Source organism: Urocitellus parryii, chromosome 10 (genome assembly GCF_045843805.1).
Source record: "Urocitellus parryii isolate mUroPar1 chromosome 10, mUroPar1.hap1, whole genome shotgun sequence".
Lineage (NCBI taxonomy): Eukaryota > Metazoa > Chordata > Mammalia > Rodentia > Sciuridae > Urocitellus > Urocitellus parryii.
The window spans coordinates 49,895,961-49,916,100 of NC_135540.1; the positions used below are offsets into that span (position 1 = coordinate 49,895,961).

A 20,140-nucleotide genomic window follows, 5' to 3' on the forward strand; every position below is an offset into this window, starting at 1 on the left:
ATGGCAGGATCCCGCCATGTGCAGAGGCAATGCCAGGACAGCCCAAGTCTGGGTAAGTGGCAGGGGTGGCAGCAGCAGGGCTCCTGAGAGGCATGCTCTGATACCAAAGGTCTGGGTGCCCGTGTGCACTACACTCAAGCGAGAGCCTCAGTCCCTGAGGTTGGGGACAAGGACCCAGGGCCCTTCTTAGTAAGCCAACACACAGAAGAGTGCTCCTAGTTTCATCCACCCCCTGCACCACAGTCAAACCTGACCTTGAGATGGTGAAAGGACCTAAGAGCTAGTATCTGGAGCCACAGAAACTGCCGGAAGCGCTGTGCTGACAGGGCTGCATGGGTGCCCTGGGCTCCCGGAGGAGCGGCTGGCAGCAGCAGCAAGAGGGAGAACTAGGCCCCATGGGATCTGGCTGGGCGCTGACAAAGACAGCTACTGTGCTGCTTCTCCTCACACTGGGGAAAAAACCACAATTTTCTGAGGAAAGATTTGCCAAAAAAGGGCCACGAACATCCAGGAAAGAAAAAAGAGGCGGGGCAGGTAAGGAGAGAGATTAATCCCCAGGAGCACGTTATTAACAGTTACTGAAAGACTCAACACCCGTGTGTGATGACAAGCACCTGTCAGCTCTGGAGAAGGAACAGGGGATATTTAAAGCAAGGCCCTGACCCAGGGGCGGAAGCCACCACTCAGTCGGCTTCCCCAGCTGCTCCCCAACCTGCATCAGGCTCACCGTCTCGTGTCCCCTGTGTAACCTGGAGGAAGGCCCTCTCATCCCTCCAATCGGTTAACATCTGTTTTAAATTCCTCAATCCTACCAGCTGCGTTGCACCTCTTCATTTGAACAAATTTCAGGAAATGGCACCACGTATCTATCTGGTGTGCACTGACATTTATTTGGATGTAAAATAATTATGATATAGATAATTATAGCCAACACCATTGTGTTTCCCTATAGCCAGGGACTATAAATATGGACTAAGTGTTTTATATACTTGCTTTCAATTAAACCTCATTACAGCTGGAGGAAATTGACATTGCTATTATCCCCATTTTAAAGAGGCAGCCACTGAAACCCCGAGAGAAGGTTACATGACTGTAGGGCATCCAGTGAGAACTGCAAGCTCTGGGATCTCCCCAGGAAAAGGCAAATGAAACCATGGTGAGAAACTGCTGTTCACTTTTTAAACTGGTCTAAACAGAAAAATCATACCATATGCTGCCAAGAACACGAAATCACTGAAACCCGTGCACAGTGAGGGTGAGAGGGTCAATGGCACAGGCGTTCAGGGAAGCAGCCAGACCAACAGATGTAACAGCAAACCCTCTGCTAGGCAGTCCTACTTGAGATGTCGGTAGCCTCACGTCCACACACGCAGAAACGTGTATGCAAATATTTACAGCAGGTTTATTTATAGTTACCCAAACCTAGAAAAACCCAAATGACCACCAACTAGAGGATGATAAACACATGGTGGCATGTCCATCAAATGCAGCAGTTACCATTTAGAATGAACAGGAACAAATCACTAACAAAGGCAACAGCGCGGACGAGCCTCGGATGTATGATGGTCCAAGACGCCAGACTCAGAGGCCGCAGGCCACATGAATCCACCTACGGCATCTGGGAAAGGCCAAAGTGCTGGGGAAGAAAACTGAGGAGTGCTTCCCCGAGGCCGGAGCTGGGAGCTGACCACAGAGGGACACAAAAGAACCTTTGAGAGCAAAGGGAATATTCTTTGGATTGTGGTGATTGTCACGTGATTGGTACATTTGTCAAAACTCCAGGAACTGCAACCCCCAAATCATAAATTTTACTTCATGCAAGTCAAACCTAAATAAACCTAACATTAAAAAAAAAAAAAAAAAGTTCATACTGTAGTGACTTGGCCACATCAGTGTTTATAGCAGCTCAATTCACAGTAGCCAAGCTATGGAACCAACCTAGGTGCCCTTCAACAGATGAATGGATGAAGAAAATGTGGTATCTATACACACAAGAGAGCCTTACTTAGCCTAAAGAAGAATGAAACTATACCATTTGCCAATAAATGGATGGAACTGGAGATTACCATGCTAAGTGAAATATGCTAGTCAGTCTCCAAAAACCAAAGGCCAAATGTTCTCTCTGATATGCAGATGCTAACGCACAATAAGGGGAGGGGAGGGAAGAAGAAAAGTTCACTGGATTAGACAAAGAGTGTGAGGGGGAGGGAGAGGGGCTGGAAATAGGAAAGACAGCAGAATGAGTGGGATGTCACTTTCCTGTGTTCATATATGAACCCCCTACCAGTGGAACTCCACACTATGTACAACCACAAGAATGGGAAGTCGCACACCATGTATGTAGGATATGTCAAAAATCATTAAAAAAGATTTCCCTGAAGATAGGCCCAGGCATTGGGAAGTCTCATTTGTTCAAAAGTAGCTGAAGGATTTATTACCAAGTCTGTCATTTGAGCTAAGTGGTAAAGAAGAGTAAATGATGCTAAGCTTTATTATTTTTCTATTTCTCTTCTGCTCTTTGGCAAAAATAATTAATGGAGGAAAAAGTAACTGACAAGAGACAGCCAAGCAGGGGGACCCAAGGCAGATGCGACCTGGGGCCGAGTGCCCCGCGGGCACTGCCCGGGAAGCAGGACGCCCCTGAGCATGCTCCGTGACCTTTGGGTGAGAGACCTCAGTTTCACCAGGAGTTGAGGCTGCCTCCGCATGGTCATCATCTGCTGGAAAACACTGCCTTGCGCTGTCAAACAGAAACAGACCCACAGCTGTCAGCGCTTGGAGCGGGCGTTTGGTAAGACTATTAAGTGAGAGGTCAGCACAAGTGGTGGTTACAGCAGGCAGGAGGAGCCCACATCCCTCCGGCTGTCAGAAGAGACCTGGCGGTGACAGCAACCTGGGGCCTCCCTACAGCACCCCTGGCCACTAGGGCAGATAGCCTCAGCAGCACGCAGGGAAAGGGGGAAGGGCACATGTGGCCCCAGGAAGAAGCACCTGCACCCCAAACCCCAACTCCTTCCTGTTTCAAGGAGGAGAGAGCCTGGCACTGGGGCAGCAGCCAGGGTTGGTGTCCTGGACCACACAAGGACGGGAGGGCTGAGGCGTGCGAAGGGGCTCCAGCCGTCAGCCCACAGCTCCCCGGGGGAGGGCCCATCTGTGCTGCCCTCCACTCCCTTCCCTGGTGTCCCCTGGCCAACAGACATACTGACGGGTGCTCCATCTTCCTGGAGGGTGGCTGGAGGGTGAGGTGGCATGCATGTCACTATTTTAATGCCTACAGGCCCTGACCCTGAAATGGGCCATCTCTGAGGCAGCCGGCTTCACTCACTCTGTACCTGCCACAGCATCAGCTCAGCGTTCAGCGACAGAACTAACGCAGGGCCCCATTTCTCCTGATTTTCAACATTACAGTCTTACATGTGCTACCAAAATAACAATCACTGAGATAAAAATGACTAAGATCACATAACCAAATGGCACATCTTAAAACATGTGAATCCAAGTAGAAACTGTCATGCTTACTGGAATATGGCTGCCTTCTCTGAAGCCTCTGCCATTTGTTTCATCTTTAAGGAAAAGGAGGTGCCACGGTTTGGATCTGAGGTGTTCCCCAAAGGTCCACAAATTAAAGGCCTGGTCACCAGCCTGTGGCACTGAGGGAGAAGGTGTGGGACCTTTAACAGATGGGGCCTTATGGGAGGAGGCTAGGACACTGGTCAGTTGAAGATACTGGACCCCAACCCTTCCTCTGAGGCCTGGCAACCATGAGATGAACAGGCCTCCTCTGCCATGTGCTCCCACCATGATGTCACAGGCTCAAAGAAACGGCCAAGCAATCATGGACGGAAACCCGTGAAGCAAAATAAACCTCTTTCTTCTGAAGTTGATTATCTCAGGTACGTTGTCACAGTGACGGAAAGCTGACAGAAGGCAGTGCACCACTGCAGTACCTCTTCTGGACACTGAAGGGTCCACTTCAACAGTTTTTTCATAAGGAGTGCCACCATTCAAGAAGAGCTCGTAAGTTCTGTGAAGGAATAACACACTATGATGGCTGCGCCTGGCGGGCATTCCGTAGACACCCGAACCAGAAGTGAAACAGTTTTAGCACAAATGGATTCATTCTAATTATGTCTCATTGATGAACGAGAATGACAGTGTTGACCCTTCCTGGGGTGTCATCTCAGCAAAGACTCTGTCCCAAGCATCAACACAGGAAATGTACTTATATGAAAATGAGAAAGATTTTTGTTATTAAGATGGGCCTGGGGCTGTAGCTCAGTGGTAGAGCACTTGCCTTGCACACGTGAGGCACTGGGTTCGGTCCTCAGCACCACATAAAAATAAACAAATAAAAATAAAGATGTTTTGACTTGAATGACTTGTTAATAGCAAGTAATTACTGTTTTTAAATGTGTTGAATCAATATTTGAAATTAAGCCATTATGAATTTATGAGATTTTTAAAATAAAACAGTAACACAGATCGTTGTAAAATGTTGGAATGGGGCCTGGGGTTGTGGCTTGGAGGTAGAACACTTGCCTAGCATGTGTGAGGCTCTTGGTTCGATCCTCAGCACCACATAAAATAAAAAATAAAAATATTGTGTCTACCTATAACTAAAAAATAAATATTTAAGAAAAATGTTGGAATGGCATAGACAGGACACGTAAAAAGTGAAAAATTCCTCTGTCCTTCCCCCTACTTCAGTAAGTCTCCTGCCCTGTCTGTCACCCACCCTGTGACTCCCTGTGCCTCACAATACACATCAGAATGCTTCCCTATTGACCGAGCTCCACCTTCTAGGAAATAACTGGGACCTCACTTTGCCAAGGTGGAATTTTGGATGTTTCCTTATTTTTTTCTTCTAAGTATAAGTGAAAACCCTGAACATATTTTTTAAAGAATCATAAGAAACTTGAGTTTCTGTATTCACTCCTGATAATGGGGTGCCCCTCTTGCTCTGGCTGGGATGAGGCTAGAAACTAGGGTTCAGTGGTAAGGAGGCTGTGCAGGGCATGTTATCCAAGTTAATCCGCACCAGGAGCTTGTGGGGTAGGAATTATTCCCCCAGATTAAAGGTGGGGGGAATTTGGATACTGTGGCACATACCTCCCGTTACACAGGCAGTGTGGGACCCAGCACCCTGAGTTTCCGTAATGACAAATTTAGAATCTTGATCACCATCCTCCCTACTGCTTGTCCATCTGTAGCCCTCTGTGAATGTCCTGTTTATATCCTAGACTTAGATCTTTATTTTCCCCATTTAAAAATTCATATGAGCTGGGTGAGGAGGCACATGCCTATGATCCCAGTGACTTGGGAGGCTGAGGCAGATGGATCACGAGTCAAAGCCAGCCTCAGTAACTTAGTGAGGTCCTAAGTAACTCAGCGAGACTCTGTCTCAAAATAAAAAATAAAAAGGGCTGGAGATGTGGCTCAGTGATTAAGCACCCCTGGGTTCAATCATTGGAACCAATAAATAAATAAATAAAAATTCAGATGATTTTTACTTATTAGTTTTCAAGGGCTCTTTTTACGTTACGGCTAACAACATTCCAACTTTGTGGTATGCATGATGATATTTGCTTCTAGCTTGCACTGTGCTTCTAAAGTTTAAATTTGCTTACAAGAGGGCTGGGGCTGAGGTAGAGCACTTGCCTAGCAAGTGCGGGGCCCTGGGTTCAGTCCTCAGTACCACATAAAAATAAATAAATAAAGGTATTGTGTCCAACTACAACTAAAAAATAAATATTAAAAAAACTGCTATAATTTCAATGTCCTACACAGATTCACAGAGGACCTGGGGACCCTGGACTTAGCTTTCGCACTGTTTTCAGCATGGTGGAATGTGCCAGTACTTCAGGGAACAGTCCCAGCAGGCAGACAGTGCAAGCATATTCTAGAACATGTCCTATGTGTCCTTCTCCCTCTCTGGGTGAGAATGCGTGTGTTGCTTTCGTACACTACTTTATACAACACTAAAATCAACATTAAAAGCCCTTGCCCCAAAAGCTGTTGACATGCCAACAGAACAAACCTGAGTTCCATGATCCTAAAAAAAGAACTTCTACAAAATCACACAACTGCTAGGAATACGCAGAGCACTTACTTTGCTGGTATCGGAACGCCACTGGCATCGAAGAGCCTGAGAAACACCCAGCCGCAACTTAACTCTCCTCTCTCACCCGTTGACTAGGAAATAAAACAAGTCTGAGAAACAACATCTGAACGAGTCAAATTATAAGCACATGCAAGTCCCTGAAAGGAACAAGGCCAGTATCCCCGCTTAGGGCTAAGCAGTTCTGCCCCAGAAAATCAAATGAAACGTGGTGGGTCCCACAGTACAGCAGAGGTGGCACTTTAAGTGATGCTCACATTTTGTCAAAATTTCCCTTGAAAATCCCTGAAACTGATGACGTGCCAACAGGTGCCTCAGGAAATGAGCACTTCCTGTGGCATCACCCAGAGGCACATGGGTGCTCCTGGATCAGCAAGCTCTGTCTCCCTGCGTGGACTGTGGGGATTCAGCATGCAAAGGCCTTGACACCTGGAAGTTTGCCCCACTGTCCACTGCCAGAGGCCACTGGGCCTGGCTTCAGGCTGCTCCTCTCCTCGCTCTGACTCATCTGCGACTCCCCTGGGTTTACTTGTCCTAAAGAAACACGGGATGATGCAGTACACAGGGTACCTGTGGTGGCTCTGGGCTACGAGGGGCCGGGTTCCTATACTGCATTCAGATGCTGCTAGGGGGTGGGAGATGGAGGGCTGCTAGCATGGCCACACCTCGGCTCCAGCAGTTCACATGACACCATGCTTCTGGTGTTCCCTGCACAGAACCACCACTTGGCCAGGTCTCTCAATAAGAATTGCTGACTGCAGGGCCAGGTGCACTGGGTCCCGGGGTTGGAGTGCCACGGTGCTTCTGATCACTTTCTAAAAACCCCTTCTGTTCTGAATTTCTGTTCTTTAGGAGCTCTGGCGTTCACTGGTGCTACACATGTAAGCAGGTCCTGTTCATCTTAAATGCCACTGAGAAAGCAGCACTGCATAAGAATCATGAGCACTGCCAGCTCGCTCCACCACAGATGAAAATCCCACCTAGGGAACCCTCCAGGACTTCACTCACAGACACTCACACTCCAGCACTCCTTTTTTTTTTTTTTTTCTTGTATTGGGAACTGACCCCAGGGGTGCTTCACCACTGAGCCACATCCCCATCCCTTTGAATTTTTTATTTAGAGACAGGGTCTCACTAAGTTGCTTAGGTCCTCTCAAAGTTGCTGAGGCTGGCTTTGAACCTGCCATTTTCCTGCTCAGCCTCCTGAGTCGCTGAAATCACAGGCCTGCACCATGGCACCCGGCCTGCCAATTCCCTTTTAACTGGTATATTATAAAGTGACATTTATCTTGCATCTGACATACATTGTGAATATAAGAAATTCCAAGTTCAAATAATATTCCCAGGTCTGGAGATGAAGAATTGGACCTGATAAAACAATCGCCATGGAGCAAGCATGGCAAGATGCCAGTGACCTAGAACGATAAAGAAACGTGGGTTACTGACTACAGTGCACAGTGGGAAGGGGCGGTCTGCCCCGTCCAAGGCACAAGGCTTGTGCCTGTGCATTACCACAAAGGACTTTTAAGGAAAGTTAAGAGCAGACGGACTGACCCATCCACACCAATGACTTGGTAAACACACTCAGCTCCCTTGTTGAGGGAAACACCTTTCTCTTCACTTACTTTTCTCTGAGCAGGGCTAACATACAACCTGTGTGGCAAACCACCCCGAGGTGCTGGAGGCCCACTTGGCATACGCTATAAGGTTTTATACCAATCGCTGTTCATTTTAACCAGAAATGAGTGGCTGGGCACACATGTCTGCTGGGCTTTCCTGATGCCTGCCTGGAACAGGCCCCCTCCCACCCCTCTCCCTACACAGCACATCCTCCCTTTCTTGCCTATAAAACCCTACCCGGTCTTTGAGGTCTAGTTTTCTTTTACAAAACCTCCTGAGGCTCAAGGGCTAGAATTAACTTCCCCCTCCTCTGTGTTTCCCAAAGCGCTTGGAGACCCATATCCTCACAGCCTGCCTGATCGGAGTAATCCATAGCGCCCGCCCCACAGGGCGACTCTAAGGATTGAATAAAGCAGGGACTCAAGGGCCTGTGCGTGGCTAGAGCATCCTAAGTAGAGAGCATTCTTATTATTTGCAGCTGTGTTTCTTCCCCACTGACATACAAGTAAACCCTCATGCACCTAGGAAGAATGTGGGCACGTAAAGGATACCTCAGTTCATTCAGGAAGGTGACAAGCACTTAGTTATGCCTCCCAAAGCTCACCTTTATATCCTGAGAAAGCATGACACACAGCTGTGCGTCACAGAACTGTGAAATGACAGACCCAAAGATATGTGGTGTGTCTCCCTGGAGGCAGCGAGGTCAGGAGGTCAGGAGGCCACGCTCACTTTCAGGCATTGTGCTGTAGTCAAGCAAGGATGCCTGCAGCACCCAGCGAGCTGCGGGCCTCACTCACAGCCAGTGCCCTCTCGATGAACCCCCATTTGTGTTAAGATCTTTATTAGGAGAAGGGTAATTAGGGTGCAGTAACAAAGGGAGTTAGTTGAGGGAGGGAAGTAAACACTCAAGTAATGAAACCTGGGGGTGGAAGTAGGTGAACTACAGACAATTCGTATTATAAAAAGAACAGAGAGACACCTTGGATTCACTAGCATCCATCCCTGCGAGCCTGACTCAGTGGTATAAACCTTAACCTCATCCCAGTTCTGACAGTCCGGAGTGTACTGGTTCCCTAGGTGTCACCTTTCATTTCATCAGAGGAAAACACAACTGTCATTAGTGCAGTTGTAAGACTCCATTTATGAAAAACACCTCACTTCCTAAATTTTATCTTCTTGTCTGCATTTTTCATCAAATGGGCATTTCCTAAAATTGAAATCCATTGAATAGGATGATTCATTGGAATTATAACCTTGGTGAGTCAGAAACACAAATAATTTTAATCAAAGTCCTCCTAGAACAGTAAAGAATCTAAGGGTTCACATGTGGCTCCATGTGTTCTGTGCTAAATGTGACTCTTCGACAGCCTCGTCTTAGGTCTTAACTGCCGATCGCCTAGGAGGAAAGCAGGGTGTCTCCTGTTCTGCTACTCAGCAGATTTCTTACCTGGGGAGAAAAGGTCCAGGTTTTGGGCTTTTTGGGTTGCCACGTGGCCCTCACAGTGTGAATGTTGCTCAGGACCTGAAAGATTTTCCGATTTCAGATCAGGCTGTAGGAAGTTCTTTGAAACATCACCCTTCTGAGTCCCAGATAATTACCAGTGGCTCTATTGGTCAGGGCAGAGGGAGAGGAGGGGCTTCCATTTTTTATTTCATGCACTTCTGTAAGATCTGGGTTTCTTTCTACATCCAATATAGTATGCATCTAACTTTTCAAACAGTGAAAACAATGGTCCCAATACTTATTAATAAAACAATGAAGGAGCTGATAAAACAGATTCAGATTTGTGCCCTGGTGACAGTAATAAACCACATCAAGTGAGTACTCAATATCTGAGATATGCTTACCAGAAGAGGAAGTGACACTTCAGGTAGAAACCTCAGAAGCCTAGAGGATTAAAACAGAAGATCTAACACTTGTGTCATCAGAGTCCCAGAGGAGAGGAGTTTCAAAGGTACTGTAGGAAATAATGGCTGAAAAATCCCCAATTTCAGCCAAAGACAGAAACCTACAGATTTAAGAAGCTGAGCAAATTCCAAACAGGGGAGATCCAAAAGGGTTTGTGCCAGGTACAACACACTTCTAAAGTAAACAGGAAAAAAAAAATACACTGAAGGTAGCAAGAGAGAAAAACAGCCAGGTTAAGCCAGGGGAATGACTCAGATGGCAGTGGGTGTCTCAGCAGAAACCAGAGGCCAGGAAGAGGTGGCACCACGTTGTTTAAGTGGTAGATGAAAAGAACTGTCAATCCAGAGTCCCACATCTAATGGAAAGGTCCTTTAGGAAGGAAGGGAGACAGATACTCAGATAAAGCTAGTTTAAGAGAATCTGTCACCCTAGGAGATCAATGGGAATAGTAAAGATCTGACTAAATACTACTAATTCTCTCAGTTGATGGTTGAAGCAAAAATTGTCAGACTGGGTGATGTGCTTTCAATGTATGTAGAGGAAATGTGCAAGCCAGTTGTGAGTGAATGAGGACAAAGAGAATTAGAGAGAGGGACAGTCTCTGCCTCTCTCTCCAACAAGAACGCTGCCTGTGGTCACTGTGATTAGCTGGGTGTGTAAAATGATACCTACAGCAAGCACCCAGGAAGTTACCCAGAGAGACCACTCAACACCACGGATAATTCAGATTGGAGTCCTAAGAAACACGCAAGAAGGAGGAAAGAGAACAGAGGACAACAGGGAGAGAGAACAAAGCCAGGCTCCCTCCCAGCCCTAGAAAATAAAACAAAAAAGAAAAGCAGGCAGCAGACCCAGAGGCTTGAGGCTCCCCCTGACGCTGCAGGTGTGGGTGCACCTGCCCTGCGAGTACGGTGGGTGCTGGGAAGGCGTCCTGGATTGGCGCTGCCCGGGCTCGACAACAGAGCTTTCCATTTGCAATAGGCTAGATTTGTTAAAGAAGCCTTCAAATAGTAAATAATGCATTTTTCTAACTATTAAAGGTGATGTAAAACTTCTCGATTTTGAACTCTGATAAAAATTAATTTCATAAATGAACTTCTAGGATCTGGATATAAATGAATCCCATATTTTCTGTTATTAAAGTGAAATTCTAGTTTTTGTTTTCGGTTCTCAAGTGAGAACAGGAGAGTACAGCAGGTCCTCTCTTCTTGGTCACTGCTGACACCTCCTGGCGCGTTTGCGGTGGTGCTTTTGTGCACAGTCGCCCTGTGGTCACCCTTACTCCAAGTTCAGGTGGAAGAAAACCACCAGGGCAGCGCCACACCCAGTCCTCCCCCAGGCCTCCCTACCTGTGTGCGTGTGACCATGGTCTATCCAGGGGTGGATGTCTGAGACCTACTGCCCGCTCCACACCTGCTCTCCCTCCACCCTCCACACTCAGCCCACCACCAATCCTGTTGATTCCCACCTCCTGCATCTCCCCCCACCTGATCTCCACCCAAGCTGTAATCCTCATCACTCTTTTGGTTGCACTTATTATGCTCCATGTGTTATTCTCCATGCTTTACTTATATTAACCCAGTTTGCTCACATTGATCCCAGGAGGTACAAAAGGAGGAGCCTGAGAGCAAGCTCAAGGTCCCATGTTGTGCAAATGCCAGCGCCAGGGGCAATCCTAAGCAAGCTGGATCCAGATTTTGCTTCTTCAAGATGATGCCTATTGTCCTCTGCCTGCCATGCTGTGCCACGGCCCTGCCCCCAGTGGTCCACTTGAGTCCCCTCTGGCTGCCCTCTCCTCCCTTTAACTTACCTTTTCTATTTATTCTTTGGAGAGGAGCCAGAGATCTTTCCAGAACATGAATCTCATCATGTCACCTCCTTCAGTGCCCTCTACTGTTTTTAGGACAGACGCGCACTGCTTCTCACACTGCCTGCCTTCTAGACACTCCCTGTCAGGATTCCACACTGGCGGCCACCCTGCTCCCCCTGGAGTATACTCCCCAGAGGGCCTCTGTCTGCGTGTCCCAAGGAGGCCTGGGGCTCCTCAGCTCAGGAGGTGAGGCTGTGAGGAGCTCTTCTGCGGCTCCCACCCACTCTGGGAACCCCTCTAACTAGGCTTTAGCTGACATCTACCAGACTGTCTGTTTCACTTCCACTTTGTGATTAGTACAAAATATTTTCTAATTTCCCTTTGACTCATTGATTATTTAGAAATCTGTTAATTTCCAAGCATTTGAAGACTTTGCCCATGGATCTTTCTGTTACTGATATCTAGCTTAATCTCATGTGCTCAAAGGCCATATGGTACATGGCTCTCAACTCTTTTAGACTTGTTGGGGTTTATTTTCTGACCCAGGTCCACCTGTGTAGACTGGTGGATATTCCACATGCACTTACAACATGCTTCTTACTGTTTAGAGGTGAAGTGCTGCTCAATACTGATTCTACCTAGTTTGTCAATAGGTTAATCAATTCCTAATATCCTTTCTCATCTTCTGTCTGCTTGTTCTATATTCCTGAGAGAACAGTAGTGAAGTTTCCAGTTATAATGGTGGCTTTTCCCATTTCTTTTTTCAGTTCCATCAATTTTTAGGTCATGTGTTTTGAAGCTCTAACATGGGGTGACTGGGTATGCATCTACTTTGTTTGACTTTTTTTTTTTTTAATGCACTGGGGGTTGAACCCAGGGCCTTGCAGATGCCAGGCAAGTGCTCAACAACAGAGCCACATTCCCAGCCTGACATTAATATCTTGAATAGTGAACCCTCCTCCCTTTAACTTACCTTTTCTATTTAAGGTGGGCTTCTTGTATGGAGCATCTAAGTGGGTCTCTCACTGTAAACTCTTACATTCCCCTAATAGTGTATTACATGTTAGGTATATTTTTATATGCCTATTGGTTTCTTATGTTTTCTTTTTTGAAGGGCCTGTTCAAGTTTTTGCTCATTTAAAAAACTGAGTTATCTTTTTATTTGTTAGCATCCTTGACTTGTTCTTAATCAGACTAAAAAAAAAAAAAATTCTACATTTCACTGTCAATGATAGAAATTTAGGTTTTTCTTGTTCTTTATAAATTTGAGGAAGTTCCCACCTGTTCCTAGTTTGTAGGGAATTTCTTAAAACTCGTGAATGGGCACTGGAATTTGTCAATGTTTTTTCTTTGTTTATTGAGATGTTCACATGATTTTTTCTTGTCTACTAATATGATGAAATAACATTACAATTTCGCAAGTCCAATGCTGGATGCACAGGTGTGTACATCTGAACATGGGGAGAAATTCCAGCTGGTCGTGACCTACGTCCTTTCTATAAATTGCTAGATCCAACTTGAGAATGTTGTTTAGGATTTTAGTTTCTATATCCATGAAGGATACTGGTCTTGAAATGTCATCGTTTGGTGTCATGTTTTTCCTAGATTTAGGAAATACGGTAGGGAATGTTTTCTCCTTTTCTATTCTTTGGAAGAGTTTGCATAAGATGGGTATTATTTCCTCCTTAAATGTTTGCGGGAAGTCACTAGAGTGAAGCCATAAGGACTTGGAGTTTTCATTGTAGGAAGTTTTTTAATTGAAGTTGTAATTTGTTTAAAAGAGAAATTAAAATTTTCTATTTCTTCTTATGTCAGTTTCAGTAAATTATGGTTTTTTATAAAATTATCTACTTCATCAATGTTGTCAGATTTACTGGCATACAATTCCTTATAATATCCCTTATTGTCCTCAGTGTCTGCAGGATAGTAATGATGTTTCTATTTCAATGGGAGATATTGATAATTTGTATTCTTTTTTTTTTTTTTGTACCAGGGATTGAACTCAACCACTGAGCTACATCCCCAGCCCTATTTTTTTTTTTTTTATTTAGAGACAGGGTCTCACTGTGTTGTTTAGCACCTCACTGTTGCTGAAGCTGGCTTTGAACTTGCAATTCTCCTATCTCAGCCTCCAGAGCTGCTGGGATTACAGGTGTGCATGTTCCACCTCGCCCAGCTTTCTTTCACTCTTTTTAAAGTATCTTGGTCAGTCTTTCTGGGCATCTTTCAATTTTATTAATCTCTTCAAAGAATCAACCTTCATCTCCATTGATTTTCTCTTCTGTCCATCTGTTTTCGGTTTCATTAATTTCTACTCTTTGTTATTTCCTCTTTTCTACATTCTTAGGTTTAACTCACTCTTCAATTTCTAGTCTCTTAAGTTCCCAGCTTAGATCACTGATTTTAAACCTTCCCTCTTTCTAGTATATGCAATTAAAGCTACGAATTTCTACCTAAGCACCACTTAAGCTACATCTCATGAAAGATACATTATTTTTTTAGAAGTCATTCAGACTATCATTTGGTATTAGGTAAAAAATGGTCTTTTAGGAATCAGGGAAGAGCTGAGCAGAAAAGGATTCCAGGAGACCTCATGGGAGATGGCGATGCTCCATATCTTGCCTGGGGAGCTGGATATACATTGCATTTTCAAAAATACAATACTCTACACTTAGAACTGAACTGTTCACAACACTAGAAGACAGGTACCAGTCCCTCTCATAAGTGAAGAAATCTAAGGCCCAGATGGGTTAACTGTGTGTGTACCAACATCACACACTGAAGAGCCAAGGTTAACCCACTGCGGTACCACATACTCACACACACAGTGCACTCCACATTTAATGTGTGGTACCACACAAGGGCTTCTCCATCATCCTGTGTGAGATGGTTCAACTCAGTGAGCTTACCTTACTGCCATCAAACAGACAGAGGCAAACATGTCTGCTGAGCACCTGGATGCTCGTTCCTGGGAGAGGAATCATCTTACAGCTCCACAGGGTGAGGATCAAGGAAACACGACTTGGCCTTGACTTAATCTGAAAGAAAAACACAAAAACCTATTAATAGGAGTACAAATCCATTTCCAAAGCATCATTTGTAAAATACAGCTTAAGAAGATATATATAGAATACAAAAAGGAAAACTTTTACATGGATATACATACACAGAGTTTCAATAGTCTGTTCAAAATCAAACCCAGTTATTTCAGGTAAATTTTGCATCAAGTTATATTTGAAATATTTGCATTTTTTCTTAACTACTTAAAAACTTCAATGAAAGACTACTAGTACTAGCAGGTAAAATATATGTCCTGACCCTCGAATCACTGTATTCTAGTCTCCAGGTCCATTCCCATACGATGTGTGGAATTGTAGACAGTTACCCTAGCATGACAACCAAGATACCTGGCATTAATGTAACCCAGCTACCTCCTCTTTGGCTCTTAGATGCTTTGACATAGAATGTATGTTTGGTCTGACTGTTCAAATCTATTTCACAGATAAAAGTCAGATTGTGAATAAATAAACTGGCATTCTGTATTTTTATTTTTAAAGAACAGCTTCAATTAGCTAAACTTTACATTCTGCTTTATGATCACAAGCCTTTTCATTTAAATAATTTATATTGTTGCAAAAAATAAGATAATATCAACAATCTGTCGCCTTTTTATTTAAGTAATGAGAGCTGGGTTTTTGGTTCCCGGGCACAAGTTCACGGCATTAACTGTGATCTGCTCAAGCACTGGTGCACCAAGCAGCCCCTCTGCCCACTTGCAATACAGCACCTCCTACTAAGGCGCCAGTTGATGCTCAGGGTCAGAGGATTAGGGGCACCAAGTTCTGCACCCCCTCTTCCTACCACCCCGGCCACCACTGAGGGGTAAAGTCAAGATAAATGGGAAGGGAGTGACATACTCTAGTGCACTTTATATCTGTTACAGGCAGATATAAAGTAGAATTAAAGATCAAGAGCATATTCTACTTCAAATACTGGGATAGCAAAAATCTTTTTTTCTTGGTGGTACCCAAAAAGTGTGATCATGAAGTTCTGCCAAGTTTTTCATTCCCACTCAACTAAGATCATGTCACTTCTACTCTTACAGACGAAGCTGGCAGCTTCCCACTGCAAGAGATCTGAGATGAGCAGCTTGCAGAGAGCAAAGTCTGCTTAGCTCTTGGTCTCAGAGGTCTCAGACCATGGTCGCTTGGCTCCACTGTTTTGGGGCCAGTGGCAAGGCAGGGAATCAGAGTGGGGAGCACATGGTGGCGTGATGTGTCACCTCGCAGCAGCCAGGAAGCAGATGGGAGAGAGGCAAGGGCTGGGGTCCCACAATCCCTTCATGGGTGAGGCTCAGCCATGTAACTTCCCCTCATTAGGCCCCAGCTTCAGGTCCTACCCCCTCCCAATAGCCCCCAGGCTGGCAGCAAGCCTTGACCCATGGGCCATGGGGCACCTATCCAAAGCACAGTGCTGGCCAACACTGACTGCGTTCTCATACTCTGCCAGGCACTGCCAAAGCCTTCATAAATTCTCACAACCGCTTGATGTTAGGAGGACTGTCATCCCTGTTCCCAGATGAAGACACTGAGGTAAAGCATGATGAACAGGGAGACTCAGTATTACATCCTTTGTGGCGATGGGAGGAGGGCACAACCGCTAAGAGAAACCAGAGTCAGGGGATCAAGTCTAGGTGCTGCCTTGGCTATGTGAACACCACTGTTTTAAAGCCACATGTCACTCATGTGCTGGCCCCAAGACAACGGCAGCCAGGCTGCAGCTTCTCTGCTGTCGCTGTACTCACAGTGCCTGTCTTCGTCCCACATCAAATCTCTGAAGGCCAGCTGTGACGCCGTGAGCTCAGATTGCAGAAAGTAACTTGCTTGAAACTGATTCCCTGAAAAAACAGCTTTCCTTTATTTTCTTATGAAAAGAAGAATGAAATTCAAAACCAAAAGTCTAAGACATTATGCTATAAATTTAGGAAACAGATATTTCCAAAATGCTAAGGGGCTTACTAGCAACTTGCTTTCCAAGACAGATGAACCAAGATAGAATCATGCTCAAAATTTTAAGATAAAAACTGATAAAAGACTACTTTAAGATAGTTTTAAGGAAGATCTCAAAGAGTTTAGACCAACAACATGCTTCACAGTGAAGATGATTTATTCAAATATTTCTATAAAATGCAGAAATCTGTAACATTTTTTATATATTTTAGAAAAAATACATAACCATTAGTTTTGCTTCTTTTTAAAATTTTTTTAGTTGTTAATGTAACTTTATTTTTATTTATATATGTGGGGCTGAGGATTGAACCTGATACCTCCACATGCTAGGCAAGTGCTCTGCCATTGAGCCCCAGCCCCAGTCCCAGCCCTGCTTCTTTCTTCACATATATGTTTTTAGTTGTAGAGGCACAAAATACCTTCATTTTATTTATTTACTCTTCCGTGGTGCTGAGGATGGACCCAGTGCCTCACATGTGCTAGGCAAGCGCTCTACACTGAGCCCGGCCCCAGAACCTAGTTTTACTTCTTAACACAAAAGTGCAGGGATCCATCCACAAAATGCACGAGGACCTTTTCAGCACTGAAGCCAGCGAGGGGGTAGGTCTTGTATTTGGGAACTTATAGTGGCACTTCTGCTATCAAGACCACCCAATGCAAGTGAACTCCCCCTCCACTCTGCCAAAAGGTCCTGCACAGCACCGGAGATGGGTATGACCTGTCAGGAATGGAGCAGCCTACCTGTCCCCACCTCTATCCTGCTTTGGTGAAGAATTTTAACCAAAAGTCTTTGATGTGTTCCAATACAAATAAAGCAAGCGCGTGCTCCATTCTTTGTTAGGAACTAGACCCATCTGGTCAGCTTTGCCCTTTGACACCCCTGCTCTGAAACTGCTTTCCTGTGTTCTGAGGTCATCTCGTGGTACTTTTTTTCACTATTAATTCCCAGCCAGCCCATCCCACCGGAGGGAAGCCATTCCCTTGCCCATGCAGGATATGGGAGATACATAAGCATTTTTATACTTCTCTTCCATAGTTTGTCATGAAGAACATTTATTATAAAATTTCTTTTTTTTTAAGAAATCATTTGAGTCCCTGCCCTGTGCCATGGGCTGTGCTAGGAGCTGGAAATGGAGCCAAGAATCCTTGTTGACCACAGCTGAGTGAGGGAAACAGAGAAGTAGGCACATGAGACTAGTGCGTGTGCTCACAGGGTGGGAGGGAAGCCGAGCTGCCAGAGCGGGCATCGCTGCCAAGGTAGAAGGGACCCTGAGACTACAGGATGGGAAGGGGCAGGAAGAACCTTCCCAGCAGAAGTGACCTTGAAGCAGCCCTTCCACCCACAGTTAATGGCTCAGGCACACAGGAGCCAGCCTGCCCCTCATGACTCCCCTTCACAATGAGCTTCTAGACAAAAGTTGCCAAGTACCGGGAAATCCAGGGTGAACAGGAATCAGAAAGCCCACTGAGGATGCTCCAGGAGAGCCCTTGCTGTGAAGAGGAGCAGAGGAAGGGAGGCTTCCTCACTGGGACGGGATGGGCTGGTGGCACTGTGCTGGGACGGGATGGGCTAGTGGCACTGTGCTGGGACGGGATGGGCTGGTGGCACTGTGGTGCGCTGCTCACAGTGGTGGCAGGGGAAGACAGGACAGGCAGGCTAGAGAGCAGGAAAGGGCTGGCAATTAAAGAGAATAGGGAAGGGTTGGAGTCCACAAAACAAGTAAACAGATGGTCCTCTCATAGAACTGGAGTCCTTGCTTATGGTCACAAGAGGGACAAGGAAAGGACATGCTCCAAAGAGAAGTGAGACTTGGCATCTTCCTCAACTTGTTTTAGCTACCAGAGAAAAATTAGCCTCCAAGCGTGGCTGCAGAGGCCGAGCGCCACCGTACCTTCCTCCAGCAGCTGGGAGAGTGTGGAAGGCCTGACGCCTGCGGGGATAGCCCCCATGCTGGTTAACACATCCACGGTGTTCATCTGCCGAGGAGAGGACAAACAAAAGTGGTCTGCTCGCTTCCATCCATGATTGCTCACCTCCCCACTGTGTCCCTTCAGCACCACAGCAAGCCCAACCCAACAGGAAAACACCACGTGCACATGTCGGGAAAGTGCTGGAACGTGACCCAATTCCTGAGAGGACGTGGCCATCACTGGATCTGCACTCTCACAAGGACTTGGGCCCACATAGTGCTGGGTGCAGAGATTTGTGTTTCTAGATCACTGCTTCAAGTACATTCTGACTGTAATGCTCCTGCTCCAGCCCCACCCCAACTGCACTGCCTTTCAGCAGATGATACCGCTACTGACACCCGAGGAGCTGTCAGGTGCTTTGCATAAGTGTACCCCCAACCACCTGCACCACGAGTATCTTCTTGGGAGTTAGAAGAGCAGTAAAAGGTCAGGAAGATGCTAACTGAACCGTTCATGGTGATTACTCACGGGGTGGAGAATTTTCATTTTGTTGAGTCATTTTTTTAAATGACAGGATTACAGATAGTGTCTTACCTTTCTGGGTTTTTTAGACTTTTCAAATAATAACTAAAATCTAATGCCAGTCTTTGCCAAAATGATAAATAATCTAGATAGGATCAATGAGAAAGATTCCGAGCTCTGAAATCACACCATGAATGAGATGATCTACTCTTCTTGTACAGAAGCCCTAATGAGAAATGCTGGTTGCAGCTCAGGCTTGCTAAGGCAGAAAGAGAAGCCTTCTGCCCTGTACCTTCCACACCTGAGCCTGGGTAGATCTAGGCAGTCTCAAAGAGTCTCCATCCTGGTTTGAATCTGAACTCAACCAGAACTATAGGTAATAAAACACTTAAGACATCCCAAATGTCTTAATTGCCAAAAATATTATAAGACATCAAATATAAAGTATTATTAATACGACAGCACATACCAACCTCTGAGATAGCTTTTTGAACAGCACTGCGGTGAGTATCAGTTCTGGGGAAATGAAAGAGCAGGTAAGTGCAGGCGCAGCCTTTGCCCCTCACCACACCAATCAGAGAACAAGTACAAACACTCAGAAGATTCTGAAGACCAAACAATCTCTAGGCGAGGCCAAGCTAGAACTAAATTCACTAAAAATAATTGCAAAACTAAAGTAGCCATGACCTTTAGGTCAACAATAATATGAAAAGCTCTCTAGGTATAAGTTGACTCCATTTCAAGAAAATCTTGCATTATTTTAATAGTAAAAATAAATAAAAAGTAGGCAGAAGCTGCTCGCTCTCCCGCGCTCTGTACCTCTGATTAGCTTTGGATTCACCCTCTGTCCCCTGGTGTCCTCCTCACTTCCCTCTTCACTTGTCGCCTGCTCCTCTTTATCACAGGGCTGGAAAAGTGTTGAAACAGGAAGTGCTTGCCAACTAACACAAAAATCAACCAATAAAAATGCTACGACTTTCAGAAACTTTCAGGCACAGAGGGGAATTTATATGTGACAGGGGAAAAAGTTTCAACCCATGACTGATAACTTCACTATGTGAAACAATGACAAAGACTAAAGTAAACAGCAAATTCACCAAAATAAATCCCAGGTAGAATTTATTCAAATGAAAAAAATTAAAAGAATTACCTTTGATAGGAGAAAATAAATGTGGGGTGAAGCCCTTTGCAGTTATGATACCAAAATTTAAAAAATCATAAATGGAAATGCTAGCAGATTT

At 45.3% G+C, this 20,140-nt stretch overlaps 1 pseudogene across 1 annotated transcript; it reads right to left on the reverse strand.

Moving 5' to 3' along the window:
* Window positions 1–280: 280 nt before the first annotated feature.
* Window positions 281–19,804, reverse strand: LOC144257134 (nephrocystin-1-like; annotated as a pseudogene). The gene is made up of 11 exons (XR_013344387.1): window positions 19,719–19,804; window positions 19,373–19,415; window positions 18,359–18,443; window positions 16,262–16,354; window positions 14,367–14,495; window positions 9,186–9,260; window positions 7,423–7,533; window positions 6,110–6,192; window positions 3,948–4,024; window positions 2,563–2,740; window positions 281–449 (listed from the first exon to the last, which is right to left on the reverse strand). The product of XR_013344387.1 is annotated as a nephrocystin-1-like (transcript).
* Window positions 19,805–20,140: the final 336 nt, after the last annotated feature.